This window comes from Amblyomma maculatum, chromosome 9, assembly GCF_055883805.1.
Source record: "Amblyomma maculatum isolate TAMU_Amacu chromosome 9, ASM5588380v1, whole genome shotgun sequence".
Taxonomy (NCBI): Eukaryota; Metazoa; Arthropoda; class Arachnida; order Ixodida; family Ixodidae; genus Amblyomma; species Amblyomma maculatum.
In genome coordinates this window covers 1852488-1872091 of record NC_139352.1, presented here as the reverse complement: position 1 = coordinate 1872091, position 19604 = coordinate 1852488, and the positions used below count along the sequence as shown (strand labels likewise).

Here is a 19604-nt window from a genome sequence, read left to right as displayed (position 1 = left end):
GCGTGGCGTGACATGGTCCATAGGGTCACGAAGAGTCGGACACGACTGAACGCCTGAACTGAACTGATTCTGGTTTATGTGGCCCTTTGGTCAAAGCTACTATGTATATCAAGGAGGAAAACGACAAAATTGTAGAACAATGACGAGTTAGAAAAACAGAATCAGAGCCGACGAAAAACCAGAAAACTGATCTCCCTCAGCGCGGGAGTAAGAGGAGGAGAGAAAATGAGTAACTTGTAAGGAACAAAAATCAGTTGCTTACGATTTTGGTTGGTCCCCTTATTCCATAGGCTGCACTGGCCAGAACTTTCCTGTCGGCGAGGGAGTCGCAGGCGCCACAGAAAGAGCAAGGGAAAGAGATCAACATACAAAAAGCGAGCAGAAAGAGAAGCGTCAGCGTCTCCTGGTTGACATACGTTCATTATGTCGCAAATTGTAGACCCGCACTCTTAGAAAAAAAGTTAGTAAAAAGGTAGTAACGGCTGCCGTTACTACCTTTTTTAACCGTTACTACATTTGTACGACCTTTTTAGGTAGTAACATGGTAGTAACTCCTGCTGTTACTACGTTTTTTGACTGAAATACCTTTTTACTACCTCTCTGGAAGCAGGGGTAGTAAATGTACCCTACCTGTTTTCTACCATGATCAGAAGATATTTGATACTATATACGATAGGAATATTGAAGTATTCAATACTCCTGATTACATTGCTACTCAATTTTGTTTTTATGTTTATTTGTTTGCCATACCTTCAATCGCCAAGGCATTATAGAGGGGAGGGGGTTACATAAATGAGCCCTGGGCTCAAACTGTGCGCTGCCGTTTCATAAAAAGAAAGAAAGAAAGAAAGAAAGAAAGAAAGAAAGAAAGAAAGAAAGAAAGAAAGAAAGAAAGAAAGAAAGAAAGATCGCCTAAACTGGCTTCCGACACCGAAACTTCGTATAGGAGGCGACAGTTAAAAAAGCCACAAAAGCCATTGATAGGTCAATGCGAACCAATCCGAAGTCATCAGTGGCGGAGAGGTGCGATGTCATCATGCTGCCTTTGTTGTCGTGCGGTGCGATTGTGGACGCTGTTTCCTTGCGTTGTGCTGCTTTTTTTTGTGCTGTGGTTCTTTGAATGGGCTGCAGAATTGATGTGTGACATGTGCACTTCGATAGGTGTTCTGAATTACGTGAAGTAGTGGTAAATAGATTCACTGTCATACACCGCTTGCACCGTACCGTGGCAACGCCGGCTTCAACACGGAAGAAGGAAATGGACTGGCGTGATTGCTTGAAAATGTAAGTACGCTGCTTGAAATTATTGTTTGTTTAATGTTGCTATTGAAAGAGGTACGCGCTCTTAATATTGTTGCGTGTGGTCTCAAAATCTCTTCGTAATACAACTCTTCGGAAGCTGTCGCTTTTCATGTGCAAGTTCGACCCTACCGCGAAAAAGTTATGTTATGGCGTATATCTCGTGATATAATCTTGGCGGGTGTGTATTGGATGTGTTAGCGGTGAATTATTGCGCCGGGAATTCCCGCCTTGGCTGCGGCGGTGTGAACCTTGAACCACACGTGAGCGTCCCGTCCCGTGAGTGCGCCTGGGAACATGTAAACCGACAACCCCCCCACCTGCAGCGTGCCTTCGACGTGGCGGCGCCAGGCCGTCCGTGTTTGCCTTATTTCGGGTGTGGTGTTTTTTTTTTTTTCTTTTTGAATGGGCCTAGTGCGCAGCGAATAAAGCGTCCATCTTTTGGTGTGAGAGTGCGCGATCACTGTACTCAGAGCAGCAGTGCGTCGTCAATGGGAGCGGGCGCTAGAAGAAAGGCGAAGTAGTGCGCAGTGCTGCGTCAACTGTAGCTGACGCTCTACGAAGACAATGTGCGAAAGTGCGAGAGAAAGTATGAAACTTTAATCAAGTTATCTTTGTTATTGTCTAATTCTTTATCCGTTTTTTTTTGTAACTGGTAATGTACGTTGAGTGTTTCCTTTTCATATCCCTCCCCTTTGTTTTTCTAACAGATTTGATCAGTACCCCAAACGAGCTGTGACCTGTGTGATCCTTTTCGAGGTAAGTAAGTGAACGAATAAGCTTTTATTTTGTCATTTATTCATCTCTTATTATAACCATTGTGGTTCTCAACATTTAGATGAGTATTTTCTTAGTCTGTTTTAAACTCGCCTTTTTTTTCTAACAGGTGGGTGCATTAATGCGATGAGTAGAAACAGCGCGCAAAAAGCAGGTTATTGCGGTGTTGCGCATGTTTCACATTGGTCGCTGCATTTAGTTTTGGTGCTTGTGTGAAAGTACAAAAAAATATTCCTCTCTGTAAAACATGGTCGGCTGACGCCAAGGTACAAACTCTTGTACTACTCAGCCGTTAGGTGTTTAGCAGTAGATGGCGATTCGAAAGAATTATTTGAGTGACCACACGTAGTCAAATGTGCATTACAAGAGTGATTGCTTTCATTACTAAATAAGACATTTGTATTTTTTATGAATTGTGCGTATCTTGGTGTTAAAATGGCGAGAATTGGGCCTAGTTGGTTATTCATAATTGGTTTCACCGCGCTAACACATTGAACGACAGAAAAGACAAACACCACAGTGTTGTTCACATCACAGGTGGGCAGTTAGCAGTAATGGGCAGTTGCATTCGTTGATACTTTGTGTCGTGGCTTTTGATGGAAGCTTTAAAATGCTGCAGTAGTAAACAATTTCAAACCAGAAATGAAAAAGTCATTTCGCTGCCTTGATGTCTTTCATGTTTGCTGCGCTTGCAGCTAGTTTGATCTTAGAGGCCTTTATTTGCGCAGTTTTTTGGTTGCCTTAATATTGTACACACATAACTGAATACACCAGCAGTGAAATTAGTTTTGTGCTATTGCTAGTATTTCAGAAGGAGAAGTGTGACTGACATCTTGGGATAAGCAGCTTTTCGGTGCATGCACTTTTTTTGCAACTTTAAAATTAATTTGGATTGAGGTATGCAGGCACTGATCAATCAATATATTTTATGTGCTTGGAGCAAAAGGGAGAGAGTGTAGAATGTCAGGCATATTTCTGATACTGTGAGAAAGTCACCACTTAGAAAAAAAAATTCAGATGTCCACAAGTGTGAAACAAGGCCATTTTAACTTTTTTTTTCACTGTGACTGTAAGGCGCACCTATGCAGAATGCATAACCACTTGATAGCGAAATGTTTGCGAATATATTTTTTTTTGCATATACAGAATGCAGCACATTAAACACTGTCCTAAATTCGATACATTTCAACATAGTAGTCTTATTCAGGAATTAAAGGAAAGAACCTCAGTCCTAATTTTTCTTAAAATTAACGATCAAGTTTCTAAAAGATGAGAAAGAATGTGAGAAAACATGTTGCATTGTATTGTTTCCAGTAAGGTTATCAAAGCTGAAACATTTTTTTTTTCTTTTTTTCCGAGCATTGGGAGAAGGGCGTAAAGTGAAGACACAAAATCAACATACAAGACTCCCCGCTCTTCAGAATATTACCTATATGCTAACCCTGCTACCTTTAACGTAAAGAGAAAGCATACATGATTATGCTATTGTAAGCCAAGGCTGATCTGTGACAAACGCAGGCTGTGGCGGTGCCACTATCCATGGGTGTGGATAGCCGCTCGTGGCACCACCCTTAGATATCCAGTTGTAAAGGACAGTTTTCAGTATATATATATAAATATATATATATTCTTTTCACAGTGCATCAATGATGACTTTCGCATACCCAGATTGTTGCTTTGTCTTTCCCCTGTGGGCATACTTGATTTACTTTCCTTTTGTAACAGGCACTTCTCATGAAATACATGTTGGGGATCTTTTTGCTCCCATTAGTTAAATTTATTTATTTCTTCGTAGAGCAGGCATTTCCACACTATTTCTTAATTTCCTGTTCAGTTTTGCCCATTAGAAGTACTACAAGATAAGGGAATCAGGTTGCCTTGTTTAAGAAATTTGAACAAAATGTAGATGTGTGAAATAAATGGGACAAACAAGTTCCTGTTGGAGTTATTTAAAAATACTGGCTTTGAAATGACATCTTACACAACCTTTTTTTTTTGCTCTAGAATGCACCTAGTTATGATAAATTAAGAAAATTGCCATATATGTGCCATAGTTGCAGTCTGAGACTTGGAAATTTCAAACCAATAGTTTACGTGCATTCCTATGGGCGTCACTTCACGCCCTGCACCCACAAATGGCTATACCGCTACATCCTGCTTATGTAACAAACCAGCAATTGTTTATAATAATGTAATCATATCCTGCCTCTTCACAGTGCAGGTCTCAGCCTTATCATAAACCTAAAATTTTAGAGATGGGAATTGTTTACTAATTTTGCACCTTTATTCAAAGAGTTGTGACGATGCTTGATAAGCCGTATGTTTCATTTTTGATAACATTGTTCGAAGCAGAATAATGCAATGCGTTTACTTAGACTCTTTGTTCATCTCCTCCAGGAGACTAGTTCCTGAAACTTAATACAATTTATGGAGGAATTTACGGAGCGATGGGGTAATTTTTCTTCTGAGTTTTGAAGCAACCTTCTCTGTTCAAACATGCCATAATTGGGAAAAGGTTTCATGTGCTTTAATTTTATGCATAACAGAAACATTCATACACATTTAGAGCACCAATTGTCTTACCCATTTTCTAATCTTAAGGTAGGTGTGCCTAACATTCATGGAGTAAAAAAAAATATTAAAAATAGCCTCATTTGAGACTTGTGGGATGTTAGAAATTTTTTCTAGGAACCAGGCTTCGAAGTTTGCCTATCATCCATATTGTGAAGTGCTTATGCCACCTCCCATTCTAAACCTTCGAAGGCAAGGTAAAGCCTTAACTGCCTTTCATGACCTTTTCATCTTTAGGGAGACTGTAAAGTCTCTCCTATACGAGCGAGAAGTAAACCATGCCGGCTGGTTACTTTTGGCAAACACCGTACATTGTATTGAGGCTGAAGTCTAGCATTTTTTTTATCATGATGTGAGCAGTCTTGTTAAAGTTGCTTGCCCAGAATCCTCTTGATTGATCGTAGGTACTGAATTTATAACTGTCTGTTTTCATTACTGGGAAAGGAATTGTGTGCTTGGTCTCACTTGTTGATTTTTTCCCCTCTTTATATATGCAGTTACCTGAGCACTTCAGACTGGCCAATGCCTGAAACCTACCTGCTGCTCACCTGCACACCACAGCACAAATGAGGGACGCACTAAATCATCTACCAGCAAGCACACTGCAGTGCCCTTCTGCAAGCCATCACACGTTCAGGGATGCACGATTAAGGTCATACCCTAAACACTGCTAACGATGCTAGTATGAATGGACAGCTGCCTTGGTCTGTCTGCATTATTTCTTTTAATAATGGAGTAGGCAGTGAAAAAAAAAATCATTCTGAAGCAAATCTATTTATATTGTGGTGGTTAGCAAAAACAAAACCTCATTTCATATGTGATGTATCTGAATATTATGTTTTTGTGTTGGTTGTAAATGTCACAGCATGTTTATCCCACCAACTATTAACTGCGTGAATTTGAAATGTACAGGTACCTGGAAAATACTGCAGACCATGCCTCTTGTATTTGAAATTATCCCATGAGTTTTGTAGGGAAGATGTGATAGTTACTTGGCTCCATACATGAATGCTTCAGTGACGTGCTGAAGTATGTACAAGGTATCCCCTAAGAGTCATTAGGTGAAATGTAACAAATGGTTTTATCACTGAGTTGTGGTTTGTATCATTATAGATCCGACTGCGCATTTGACATTTTGGTTTCCACAACATTTAATTTATTTTTCTTCTAGCAGTGTTGTGCTTTTCCTTGTAACATTTAGCTTTATTCAGCCGGTCTCCACAACAGCCTTTCAGGTCTGCACTAATGCTAGCCAGATTTTGATGGCCTGTTAGATTTCTGGAAGTAAGCTTCACATCCTAAATTTTAGGAGGACACCCAACTCGGCAATATCTGGGCACAGATATGATGTTAGCTATTTGTTGACACTGCAATCGAGCAAAACATCAGCAATAACAGTTGATTGATGCTTGTGGTCACCTGTGTAGGATTAGCAAATGACAAATGTATAGTCGACTATATGCCTGCACTTTTTTCCTCTACACTGACCATTACATACATGAAAACAATCTGGAAGAAGGCATACAATTCTTATAAAAGGCCTTTTATTTATCCCACTCGAGTTATAGGCAAAACTGTTTTCTAATCAACACTGTTCAGTCCACACCAGTCAATATAATATACACCAAGGTGTCGCAAGGTATCAAGCTTTTAAAAGACAGTGTCCTAGAAGTGAATAAGACTGGGCGTGTTGGTTAGACATTGTAAATCAAAGAGCATAGCGCGGGAACAGAAACGGAGACGACGACAAGACAGAACAAGCACTAGTTTTCAACTGAGGGTTTTTTGCAGAAATGATCACATATATATACACTTCGGGATCGGCAATGAATGAGAAAACAAACCATTACTATCATACAGCCACATGCTAAGCCAAGAATTCAAGCTCTTCTTATGGCAGTGCAACAGACGCCTTGCTGACATATTTATCCCCTCTACGAGCTATCTCCAGTGCTTCTGTTATCTCCCTTGTCGGCTCGTTACGATCTCGATACATGATGATTGTCTTTTCGAACGGGATGACAAGGTGGTTCCGCATCACATCTTCTGCAGTGCGCAGCGAGATGGCAGTCTGTAGCAATGCTGCCAACTTTTTATTAGGCTCCAGAAGACGCACGTTTAAACATCAGCCAGTCTTACCAACGTAGTGCCTTCCACATGAAAGTGGAATTTTATAAACAACCCCCCTCCTGCAGGACACGTAAGGGTATCTGTGTTTAATCGGACACCCAGCCTGCAGCGTTTGCATAGGACAGGTTTTTCTGCACAAACTCAAAAGCTTTTTTTGGTGCAGTAAACAGGACATTTACGCCAGAACATTGCCCCACATTCCTTAAGTTATGAGAAACCTTAGGCAGGTAGGGAATGACAACTACTTTTTCTTTATTCCTTCTTTCCTCCTTTTCTTCTCATCCGCTCGCTGTTCGTCACTCATGCGTGCCGCAAATTTCTTTCTGCGAAGCAGGCTTTCAGCAACGGAAACCATAACATGTTTAGGGTAGCTCGCCACCTGCATACTGACACTTTCACCCATGGCTTGATCACATGACTTGCAGAGAGCGTTAGACAAAAAAGAAAGCTCTCTGCAAGTCATGTGATCATGCCATGGCTGAAAGTGTCAGTATGCAGGTGGCGCGTTTGCAGGCGGCGAGCTACCCTAAACATGTCATTGTTTCCGTTGCTGAAATACTGCATCGCAGAAAGAAATTTGCGCCACGCATGAGTGACGAACAGCGAGCGGATGAGAAGAAAAAGGAGGAAAGAAGGAATAAAGAAAGAGTAGTTGTCATTCCCTACCTGCATAAGGTTTCTCATAACTTAAGGAAGGTGGGGCAATGTTCTGTCGCAAACTTCCTGTTTACTGCACCAAAAAAGCTTTTGAGTTTGTGCAGAAAAACCTGTCCTATGCAAACGCTGAAGCCTAAGTATCCGATTAAACACAGAGACCTTTACGTGCCCTGCAGGAGAGGGGTTGTTTATAAAATTCCACTTTCATCTGGAAAGCACTACGTCGGCAAGACTGGCTGATGTTAAACGTACGTCTTCTGGAGCACTGTAAAAAAGTTGACAGCATTGCTACAGACGGCCATCTCGCTGCGCACTGCAGAAGATGTGATGCGGAACTATCTTGCCATCCCCTGTTTTAAAAGACAATCATCGTGTATCGACATCGTAACGAGCTGACAAGGGAGATAATGGAAGCACTAGCTCGGACATGGGATAAATGTGTCAACACTGCACTGCACTGCCAAGCAAGGAGCTTGAATTCTTGCCGTAGCATGTGGCTGTCTGACAGTAATTGTGTGTTTTGTCATTCACTGCTGATTGTGAAGTGTATATATGTGATCATTTCTGCAATAAACGCTCATTTGAAAGTTGGTGCTTGTCCTGTCTTGTCGTCGTCCCCGTTTTTGTTCCCGCGCTATGCTCTTTGATTTACAATGAGTGGCCTAGTCCACTGAAATCAGATGACAGCTCATGAGTTGTATAGCTTAGTCTGGAGTATTTCTTTGTTTTCTGAAGTTTATTAATTAATAAAACTCATTAGCTAATTTTTTAATTGCTGGTTTCAGCAACAAAGAGTGTATTAACGGAGCGTGGTTTCAGCAACAAAGCACTCCAGCGAAAAGCGATTTTGTTCTCCAGAATGCGTCTTGGGCTGCTGAAGGGGTACAGCTGCATGTGGCACACTTTTTATTGTGCGACTTATCATTTAAGGCCAGTGGGAAAACTAGTTTATATAAACAGTAGCTTGGTGCAAATATTTCAGTCTGCTATTTCAAAGCAATTATTGGCACTTCTTTCTTTGAACCAAAATTGGAAGAGGAAATTGGTCTTTCCTAATGATTGTAATCAATAAAGTCAGCAGAACAAATAAAATACTGCAGGTTATGTAACACTACTCTAAAAGCCTTCAGTTATTCTTGATGAGCTTGGTCTTATTTAGCAGGTCTATCCAGCAATTTACACCTAACAGGCATCTTTTTAATAATCAGTAATATGCATTGTGACAAGCTGGCTGTCTGTTGCATAATTTTAGGGTGTGAGGAATGTTTCAAATGGGCAATTTTGGGAAGCAGTTTCGAGTCTCTGGGGTGGTGCAGTGATTGCGACCCTCGACTATGCGCAAGAATGCAGGATCGAATTCGAGTCTAGGCGGCCGCTTTTCTTCGGAGGCGAAAAGCAAGGCGCCCGTGGGCTGTGCGATGTTTAGTGCACAATAAAGAACCCCAGGTGGTCGAAATTTTTGCAGTCCTTCACTATGGTGTCTCATAGCCTGAGTCGCTTTGGAACATTAAGCCCCACAGACCAAACTAAACCAGTTTTGAGTCTGAGTAGGAATTGCTGATGTGCTGTTTCAATTTATTGTGTATTAGTAGGTCAGTTTGATATAAGCAACACATTCTCTTTGCAGCAATTTTGGCATATTCTTTTGTGACTCTGACAGTCTCTTATGATAGCTATTGCTAACATCTTTTTATAGTGCTTCAGGAAGATCTAACATCTGTTTCATTTAGTTGCCATAGAGCGGACAGTTGACCAGTTTTAACTATGGCTCCGACAAGTATTCAATACATATGCGGGATATTAATGGCCAAATAATGAGCACAAAATTTCCTCATACCTGAGGTATTGCTAGAAGCAGCCAAGGCAGAAGGCTAGGCAGTGTATGAGTTGGTACTTCCATTCTTCTCAGCCAAAAAACCCTCTTTTAGTTGTGATTTTTATTGTACATATCTGGTTAAATTATTGTTGTAAAGCAACTTCCATATACATATCCTGATAGTTCTTGTATGTTATTCCTTCTATCAGTTGTCATCATTATTGCTAAAGGTGCTCAAAGACACACCAGGCTCTACAAGCCTTCAATACCTTAACCTCTTATAAAGGTTTCAAGTTCAACACACTCAACTCTGGTGTAAATACACTGTCTCATATGAATGTGTGATAAGTTATAACCAAAACAGAACAAAAGTACTTGCTTTCTTTTTGAGTATTTTTCTCATCTTCAGGCAATCTCCTTTTCACCACTTGTGATGCGGGCAACTGTTTTTTTGTTTAGAAAGTTGAATGCTTGAACTGAATAATGAGAAATAAAGTCGCATCTTCTTAGCCACACTTATGTTCAATTTGTTTGTTTTTTTCGGAAGCCATGTATGACCACTGCTTGAGTGCTTCCATCTTATGTAATCCAGTGTTCAGGTTAGTGGTTATAGCAACAAAGCAGAGGAGTTTGTTAAATGTGTAGTATTTTTACTACAGTTTATTACTGTTACAGCCTTCTGTAGGTGGTGCATATTGCTAAAAGTAGTGGCTGTTACTATTTGCAGAGTTAGTATATGTTGATTTAGGTAGCTGCTATTACTACCTCTGAGGTATTGTATTTTGCTAGAGGTAGTTCCTCTTACTACCTCCTATAGGTAGTAGGTTTTGCTGAAGGTAGATACTCTTACTACCTGCAGTGGTAGTGAATACTAGTAAAGGTAGTTGTTCTTACTACCTTCTATAGGTAGTAAAGTTTACTAAATGTAGTTGCTGGTACTACATCTAGAAGTAGTAAAATTTGCTGGAGGTAGTTCTGATTACTACCTTCTATAGGTAGTAAAGTTTACTAAATGTAGTTGCTGGTACTACATCTAGAAGTAGTAAAATTTGCTGGAGGTAGTTCTGATTACTACCTTCTAGAGGTAGTATATGCTACTACCTAGCAGATACTAACCTGCACTTACTAACTAGTTAGTAACATATGTGACAAGCAGTTACTACCCTAAAAGTTAGTAACCACAACTACCTTTTTTTTAAGAGTGCGGGCCAGCCAACTCTTGACAGACGGGCCCAGAGGGGTCATTAAGCGGACTAGTGAAAAGACTAAACCACCGGCAATGTTCGATATTGGCAAATGACAGAGGAAGAGACGACGGATAGTAATATTTCTAATTACAGCGATGGTAGCTGGAAGAAGACCACAATGTCATTGGGAGACACGCTGAAACTTTGTTGCTCGGTTCGTTGTCGTTCGGCCACCCAATTGCTCTTTTGCCCCTTCTGTTTTTCTGCACGAGTGACCGGCAGAATAGTTGTGCGGAAAATGCTATACATCATTCGACCATGACCGAATACGTTTCAAACATAATGCTTTTCTCGTACTTCATTTTTCCAGCTTGCATTGACGGACCCTGATGCATCGGTACCGTCAGCACAAAAGTGCACATGAACTGACAGAAAGCCCTGTTTCTTTGCTTTCGATTCGCAGGATTGGGGCGGCGGCGTCATAACGAGAAAAGAAAAGCGTAATGATTGTCTCAGTTGTCGCTAGACAAACCACTGGCACCGGTGGAAGAAGGGGGTCGAAAGGGGAAGAAGGAAATAGGCCTTTTGATAACTGGCTCCGAATAAGTTTAGAATACGCGATACTCTTTACACCAGGACACGTCGGTCTGGACATAGGCGTTTTTTCATTTCGCACTAATGGAAACTGGTAACAGCGAATATTACAGGAATGTTCGCCTTTGATTTACTGTTACCTAATAATTCCAGCTGCCGATAGCAGTGACTTGCCGATAGCGTATAATCATGAAAAATGCCTTTGAATCCAGCAAAAATTTATTGCCCTCGGTTCATGCATTGTAAGTTTTCGAACATGGCCTATTCACCACAAATGAACGCTATTACAGTGTTATAAATTAACAAATAAGCCATGGTATATTTTGCATTATGAACATTATTTCATCATTACCAATAAACGTTATTTTAATTATTCTCCAAAACACTTCAAGCTATTATTAGCATTACAATACAAGTAAATTCTAATACAATGTTAGAATTTTGCATTATGTAGATTATTTTATTGTTACAAATAAACATTATTTTGATATGATCTCCCACACGCTTCAAGCTCCGAGAAAAAGATTTCGTAAGAACGGTTGCTGCGCGTGACAACCGCAGAGATGACAATCATCGTTGTCGGCCGTCATGACCTTCAGGCCACGTACGATCATCGTTACGGCGGCCCGAAGTGGCGTCGCGCAGGGCTGACCTCGGGTCGGAAGAGATGCTCTTCGATGGAGGTCACGCGTGCTGGGACCGAGACACCCGTGCATGCTTATTGCGTGGGCACGACGCTGACCCCTGCCTCCCCCCTTTACCCTATGTAGCGGGGTAGGACCGTTCCTAGTGACTCGGTCTTGACTGCAGGATGGGAAGCAGTGACCTTTGTTTCTTGCTAAAGGAGCATAAACTCGACCCGATCACGTGCAAGAAAAACTAAATATAATTTCTTTGCTTTTCCGAACTGGAATCTCAAATACCAGAATAAACATAGAAGAGTCAGGCTCCCGAGCAAGGAAGTTAATGCGGTGGATGCATTTATAAAAGAAAAACAGAACGGGCACTCCGACCACTTGCTTTGGTGAGGTTCATCACAGTTTCTAAGCATTCGTGAAAAAGTCTTTAGGTATTTCGATTTGATCGAAGTCTTGCAATATTAGGCTTATGACCAAGGTATTCACGAAGCTCTGAATCTCTGTATAGGGAGGGAGCTCTCATTGCCAATTTTATATACTTCAGGGCTTTTTAGAGTACCGTAAGTGCAGAGCTGTTGGGTTCGATGCAAGCTCTATGACCAGAAGAATTTTTTAACGGGGTTCTTTACCGTGCACTGACATCGCACAGCACACGGGCGTCTTAAATTTCGCCTCCATTCAGCAGTCTAGCGCCTTACCACTGAGCCACCGCGGTTCAGTATCATCTAAAACATGTTTCATGAGTCCAGTAATAAGTGTTTCTAGTCTTTATTAGCAGCTTGGCTTTAACTGGTACCTAGAGCACCCTCGAAGCATTCTTGGTCACTTATCGCTTCATACCATGCCCAACAACGATTTCTATTAGGTAGCAGCTATATGGTATGCTCGTACTAATATTACGAACTAGGAAATGGCAGCTTAATCGCATTCCGTAAGACAAAAGTATATAGCATGGATATTTTACATGTAGACTCATATGCGGTCGAACCTTGAAGGCAGGCGAGATGAGTCTAATAATTCGGGGAGCTGAAGCTTCGCCTTATGAATTGACGCGATAGTGAATTTAGGATCGCCTTATTATTCCGAAAATTTTTTTGAAAATGTCTTCTTTGTTTAAGTTTGCTTTAAGTGAAAGGAATGCGCAGTGTCTGTATCTGTTTAACTACTTTCAGGTGGACAGCTATGCTCCCGTCGTCGCTTCGAATCCATATCGCACATTTCCCTCCAACTTGATTAGCCCGTGGATACTAAATGGGAAGTGAAATTGTATGACACCGCGTGAATGGTGCGGCAAAAAACGGTTGTGATCACAATTTCGATAGAAAATCACGTGCCTATTTTCCGCCATTTTTTCTCCAAGGCATTTGTTGCGCTGTTACCTCTATTGTGTGGCACGACTACGGCTTTTCATGTTCGTGTTACGTGTTCGTATTACGCGGAGTTCGAATTATAGGAACATATAGAATTAATGTTTTTGTTCTTATTATTTTTTCTTCTCAGCTTCTACTATATGTGCCAATGTTCTATTTGTCTTATGAGAAATTGTACGCAAACTTTTTCTGACACTTAATTTCAATTCTTCGTATCTACACTAAAAAGGGCTATGCCACTGTCTTGAAATGAATGGTAAGCGCAGTCTGGCTTCACGAATCTGCGCTCAAAAACTGTGTCAAAGCAACCGAGTTTGCTTTGGAAATAGCAGCGATGATAACACCTGCTTTTTAAAATATCTTTATTATCTTTTCTAGGTTGTGATGAGCTTGTCCTGAGCGAAATTAGCATCTTTATCTCTGGATTGTGGTAATCTAATGATGCGAGTCATATTCGTGTTGCTTTCGTAGGCCCTTTTAGGTGAGCCCGTTGCTCTTCTGAACTTGATGCACTACCGCACACAATTTATCTGGGAGGCTCAGAAATCGATTTACGCACGTGGCACCCGTGTGCGTAAATGTCTGTCTGCTTTCGCATTTAACACTGTTAATTACTGAACGTGGGCTTTGGCTCAACCTTTGCAAGTACTTTCTGGATACGACGGCTAACAACAGTGATATCCGGCTTTGTTTGTGGTTCAAGTGACCTTCGAGTGCTATTTAAAAACGTTCCACTGAGCTTAGAATAGCCTCCCGTAACTTGCACCGCAATTAGAGTCATTGAATTCAAAGTTTTGTGCCGTGATTGGAAACTTCGCGAGTCTGTCATTTCTGCGGTCGCGTGTCGAAGACGACGGGCTCAGAGTGGGAACTGGAGTGAAGACCATCCAGGTCCTATACTACTGGAGCTTCCCTCATCAGGGATAAGCAAAACAAAATGAGGCACTTTTTCTTCTCGCACACATGTTATCTGGTGGAAATGGCGTAGGCATCATTTCGCTATTAAAGTCATCAGCATAGCCACTGCATTTGTTTGGGAACAGAGACTGCTAGCTGTGGCTATTCTATCCCCGCAGATGTTCCTAATCTCGTCTGACCAACTGATTATCCCCCTGGCGTCGTGCACCCCTTGAAATTAATTCGCTATCGACTAAGCGAACATCAGTTACCTACCGTTGGCCTCACGCCGTAGGGGACTTACTCAAGCCTCCCGCAGTTGTTCACTTCCACGCTATCCAGGTCACAAACTGGTTTTCTTTTATTACACAGTAACGTATAAGAGAGAACTGAGCAAAGGTAGAGAGGAAGACTTAGTTCGCAAGCCGAGCTAACGTATTGACAAGGGGACAATTGTCTTCGTAAGACCCCTTGTCGAAATGTTGGCTATACTTCCGAACTGATGGCACCTCTGAACCTTCGTTCCCTTCTTTTCATACTGCGTATCGACCTTCTTCCCCTAATTCTGCCCTGGATACACAGTAACGGAGAGTTATCTAACGATGCTATTCAGAGCAAGTAATTTAATTACTGTCGTCTTTACGGGCACATAGACAGATGAGGCAGTGCTACAACACGAGGCCTAAGTATTAGCAGGGAATGCACTTACACGTTCACTACCACCGACTAAGTATCTTGTCCGATCGAGTTTGTGGTATCGCTCTGATTGGCTATGGTTTCGTGATGTCACAACCATGCGGCTTCGCGCGGGTAATTTAAACTGATACTCTTTCTCGACGATGATCTGATATAGCTGCTCCAACCTGCGAGTCTTCCCGACGGGCCTTTCCAGTCCGTCAGGCAAAAGGGAGAGTAATGGAGCTTATGACTGAACTGACCATAATCTGTTGTTGTGGTCAGTTCATACTTCAAAAAACCCTGGTATGCGGACTGAGTAGCCGAGCATATGAACCACTGTAACATCGCTTTCTTTCTCTTTACTGGCTTTTTAGGGAAGACATTTCTCCTTCATACTGGCAAATCTGCGGATGTCAAATTCTGTATTCCATGCCACATGTCACCACTTTTTACAAAGTTCATTTGGGCTGCCGTGTACTTCCAATAAGTTTTAGCAAGGCTGACAGCGTCGACCAGGCTTTCCCTTGCCATCGCATAAGATCCCACCGTCGTCTGCATAATACAGCATTTTACCTACTACGGCATGTAGCTTAGAACCACGTATATTGGCGTTTCGGACGACTGCAGCGCAAAAAAAAAAAAAAAAATGATTGAGGTACACTGCAAAAAGAAAAAGAAACTAGGGAACTTCTTGCCTTACTGATGATTGAACTGGCGCTTGAACGAAGGCATCCGTTAGTGATGGTCTTCAACAGCCTTCATACGCCATTTTATCATCCTCTAAAATAATGTTTCCAACATTGCACTATTGCAGTATACTGAAGAGCACATTATACGACACCCGGTCGTCAAGGTAGAGCTGCGAAATGGCGACCCAATCTTGAGTGGCATCACATACGTGCCTTGTAATGTGGATGTTAGTACCGTATCCAATGATGCATGTTTGATGTGGGGCCTACAAGCGCGACGGCTTCTATCGCTCGTTATATACATAAACTATGGTGAGACAGCCATAAAAGAAAGTCGAATAATAAGCCTCTGCCTGTGCCACTAGGTATAACAGGTTTAACTATCCGCCATTTCACAAGGCGGCTCCCAGACAATGCAACAAGTAGGGTTAAATCCATGGCCTCTGCGATCAAGCCCGCCGTTTCAACGCAGCTGATTGCGGAGGCCATGGTTAAACTTATGCCGTTTGACTCGGTGGCTGCAAGATGGCGCCACATGTACAGCTGAAAGTGCAGTTTCCCGTGCTTGAGCACAATTTTCGGTTTAAGTGATAAGCCTTTCCATATCTTTTTTTCGCCTGGAAACAACCTCGACAGTTGAATAGATTGCTAAGCGCTCTCTTACTAGGTTGGAAAGGCACACACTCATTCTTCAGAGGAAGGCAATAACAGAGGATGCAGAAAGTAAGCACAGTGGAGCGGGAAACAACAGCAAAAAACTATCCAATAAGTGTGCTTTGCTCTTGACAGATTTATTCTTTAGATGCCGCGAAGATGCCAGAGCGAGCGGTGCAGAAATGCTCTTTTTTTGGCGCAACGCTCGGAAAGAAAACGCAACGATGCGGTGGGCGGCACGCCGAATGTTTGCTGCTGCTGGAACTAAGGCCGTTTGTTTTTCTAAGGGGCGCGTGTTTACAGCGCGTTTTGTATGCAGTGCATCGATTAGCGTTGCATTGCGTATTGGTTAGCACTTTGTGCCGGGCTTTCAGTGCAGGAAGGTAAAAACGAGGCGGAAGAAGCGAAGGAAGCTCGCTGCGCGAGAATGGACTCGCGCGTATATATTTGACCATAACTTGTGCTTGCGAATCAATACATATGCGATGAGAGCACAATGATCTCCAATTTCATGCGTTAAAAGGACATGAGCGCCTTGGCGATGCCGACCTTCGGCACAACTGACATATCGTAAGGCAGCCATCACCTTCCCGAATAATGGAAAACCGTGGCTGGAAATAACTGCTCCCCCAATAAATATTTTTCCTTAACAGCAATCCCCTCCACCTCAACTACGCCTGGGAATCTTCCTTCAAATATGAAAGCGAATTTAAGCCCCTAGCTGCTTTCTAGAGCATATCTCTAAGCCTATTCGATAACTAATGCTCTAAGCGCCGGTGCCTACGGGTGTTAAACGGGTACCCAGCAGGATCTCCTCTCGCCTGGTGCTTGGCTTCAGCGTGGGAGCAATGACTGGGAAATAGATATCTGAACTCAACTTGATTATGAAAATATACAATGTGCCATGGTGTTCTTCAGCAAAGGCTACCCTTGCGCCAGTAAAAACGCGATCGTCATCACTATTATTACCACAATCCCCAAAAGCACACCTTCCACCCACCTGTGCAGCGCTCTTTTAGTGATCGCCATGTTCATCTCTTCACGTCGATCACCATTCTTGTTAGACGCGTGACCTCGAGGGATCCCTGTTAGCATAACAACAGTCGCTTCCTATAGCCAAGTCATGTATTTATTGTATAACATATTATGCCCTCGTTCCATCCAGGGTCACCCAGGTAGAAATTACCTTTGATTTTTTACCTTTGGATTGACCTCTGACCTACGATCGAGCGTCGGTATCTGCCCCTGTTAGTCACGCCTAGGCAAACTTCCGACTGACATCAGCAGTCCGGGACTGTAGGAATAGAAATGTGCTCAGTGAGATGCCTCTGGATCGTCATTATTTCGAATAGATTTACCGGTTTAACAAGGGTTAAACCAAGACTAACTGTTTCTATTTTCCGAGTACTTTGAATTGAACATGACTGCAGTCGTTTCCTAGTTTGTGCAGGTGATATTCACTGGACAGTGCTTTGAATTTTGAAAAGTGCCAGCTCAGATTTGAACACTTGTGCTCCAAAGGAAAACGGTCCACTGCACGCTTTAGCGGTTTACTGGAAATAAAGCAGCTTCAGTGTAAAGGGCGCTCTTAGAACATACAACGCTTTCCATCTTCTGACAGCCTTTTGGTTACCTAACGAGAAAATTGCATGTTGTGGGACTCCAGAGGAACATTTTTTACCACGTGTAATTCTATGTGCCATTTGTACTAAACAACTAACATTAGCAGAGTAGCATTATGGCACAATTATTTAACCATGACTTAGAAAGGCGCACCAGCGCAACAATTAAGCTTAACGGCATTTGCACCATAAAACCCGAGCAGTCGAGACAGGCCTGATGGTAATGCGTAATATTTATGGCGGTCCGAAAAATAAGGCAAGCAAAGCATGTACAGCAACTAAGCAGCTTCCTGAGCTGCCGGTCGCGCTATACAGGGTGTTGAGATGAAGCTATAACACCATGACGCCAGCATCCGTTAACCTGCTATTCTGCCTAGGGAGCAATTGGAACGGTTGTGTGCTCGGACCCACATAATGGCGCAGGCATGTCGTGAGTGGCTGCCGTCGACAAATTGAGTACCAGGCTGCATTGAGATGCCGAGTTAGGGCTTACACGGGTTAATCACATTTTGACGCAACCCCGGCGGTGGTGAAAATAATAAAGGAAAACAAGAAAATAAAAAAAAGTTATAAGAGCTCGGCCGTTTTGTAGATGAAAAAAAAACACAAAAAAAAAAACAAGCGCAGCAATATAAAGAAGCTTGTGTTCTGGCGGCAATAACCAGGGGGAAGAGAAGGGGGGTTGAAGGGTACTGTGCTAGAATGACCCTTCAGTCCAAAGCGCTACGCAATGCATTATGTTATAAAAATATCTTGCACAGGCTTCAGCATTGAGACAGTAAAATATGAGAGAAAAGATAAACCACTGATCGCTGCGTGCGTAAAACGGGATTATTATGAGCAGTCTCACGCAATCTAGCAATGAAGTAAGATCCCCTACATAGGAGCAGATTTTAGTAGGCGCATTGCAGTGCAGTCCAAAGAATCTGGACAAGTGATAGCCTCAGGAAGTGCAGCTCAGTGTCATTTGATCTAGCATGAACGGTCAAAGGACTTCACAATGAAGTTTTTTCTGCAAGGCGCGAGTGAAGCAAGCTCTTCGGTAGTATACTATGGCGAGGAGGGCAGCCATTTACTCTGTCCTGGTGTAGACAAGTAAATCAAATGACGTAATGAGATGTGACACTAGTAGAGACAGACTGGGTTGTTGGAGAAAACAAAAACTTTGCTTCCTCTATGTGCTGACATTTTTGTAATATTTTATGACGCTAATTGCGCCAAAGTTTTGTTAAAGCACCAGCATTTTTGTTTCAGCGCCGGATTTTGTAAAAAGAAACATGGCAAGACTGGCTCAGTCGCGCCACCAACGGAAGACACAGAATCATAGAAAATACCTTAATTGAGTCAGGAGGACACAGTGTGCTTTGTTAATATCTTCAGAGCCACTCGGCTGACTATTCTTAGAGGGGCATGAAGGACAGTAAAATGTTTTATGGGGGTAAAAAGGACACCAAGTCGCTACAAACACACGGAAAATAAGTGTGAAAAAGTCGCATGGGTGAGCAAGAGGCTTGGAGGTCTTTTACAGAAACTAGCAATACGCTCAATTTTGAAGCTGAATATGGAAAGATAAAGCAGGATGCTGCAGGAACAGTAGTCACTGGCGTGGTTTAGTGATGCTAGACCCAGCGTCCCAGCGATGTCCCAGCGATGTCCCAGCGATGTTCCAGCGTCGGTCTCTTTCTGTGGGCGCATGAAGAACCATTTTCCGGGACAGGACCTGAGTCGAAGCCATATGAGAAAGCGTGGCCCAGACCGCGCGCAGGGAAAAGGGCGAACGTGAGGCGTAGAAAAGAGAGAGAGAGAAAGGTGAAGGGTAGATAAAGTGAGAGAAGGGGAAAGAGAGTATATAAAGGGAGATATGAGAGGAGATGACTCATTTCGCTAGGAGGACGCCAGTCCATTCAGCTGCAAAGTATGGCTATGGCTACGGCTAGTTTGTGGAATTGTTTTAGTATACTGGTGGGTAGATGCGGCGCGCGGTGAACCTAAAAAGATGGATTGTGCAGTATTAGAATATCTGTA

At 42.4% G+C, this 19604-nt stretch overlaps 1 protein-coding gene and 1 long non-coding RNA gene across 2 annotated transcripts in view; both read left to right on the top strand.

Annotated features, from left to right (window-relative positions):
* Window positions 1-19604, top strand: part of LOC146178096 (P-selectin-like) — a 342299-nt gene that overhangs the window by 185677 nt on the left and 137018 nt on the right. The window lies entirely within an intron of this gene.
* Window positions 990-7235, top strand: LOC146178097 (uncharacterized). The gene is made up of 3 exons (XR_014700556.1): window positions 990-1284; window positions 2010-2058; window positions 5145-7235. It is a non-coding gene; the product is annotated as an uncharacterized LOC146178097 (long non-coding RNA).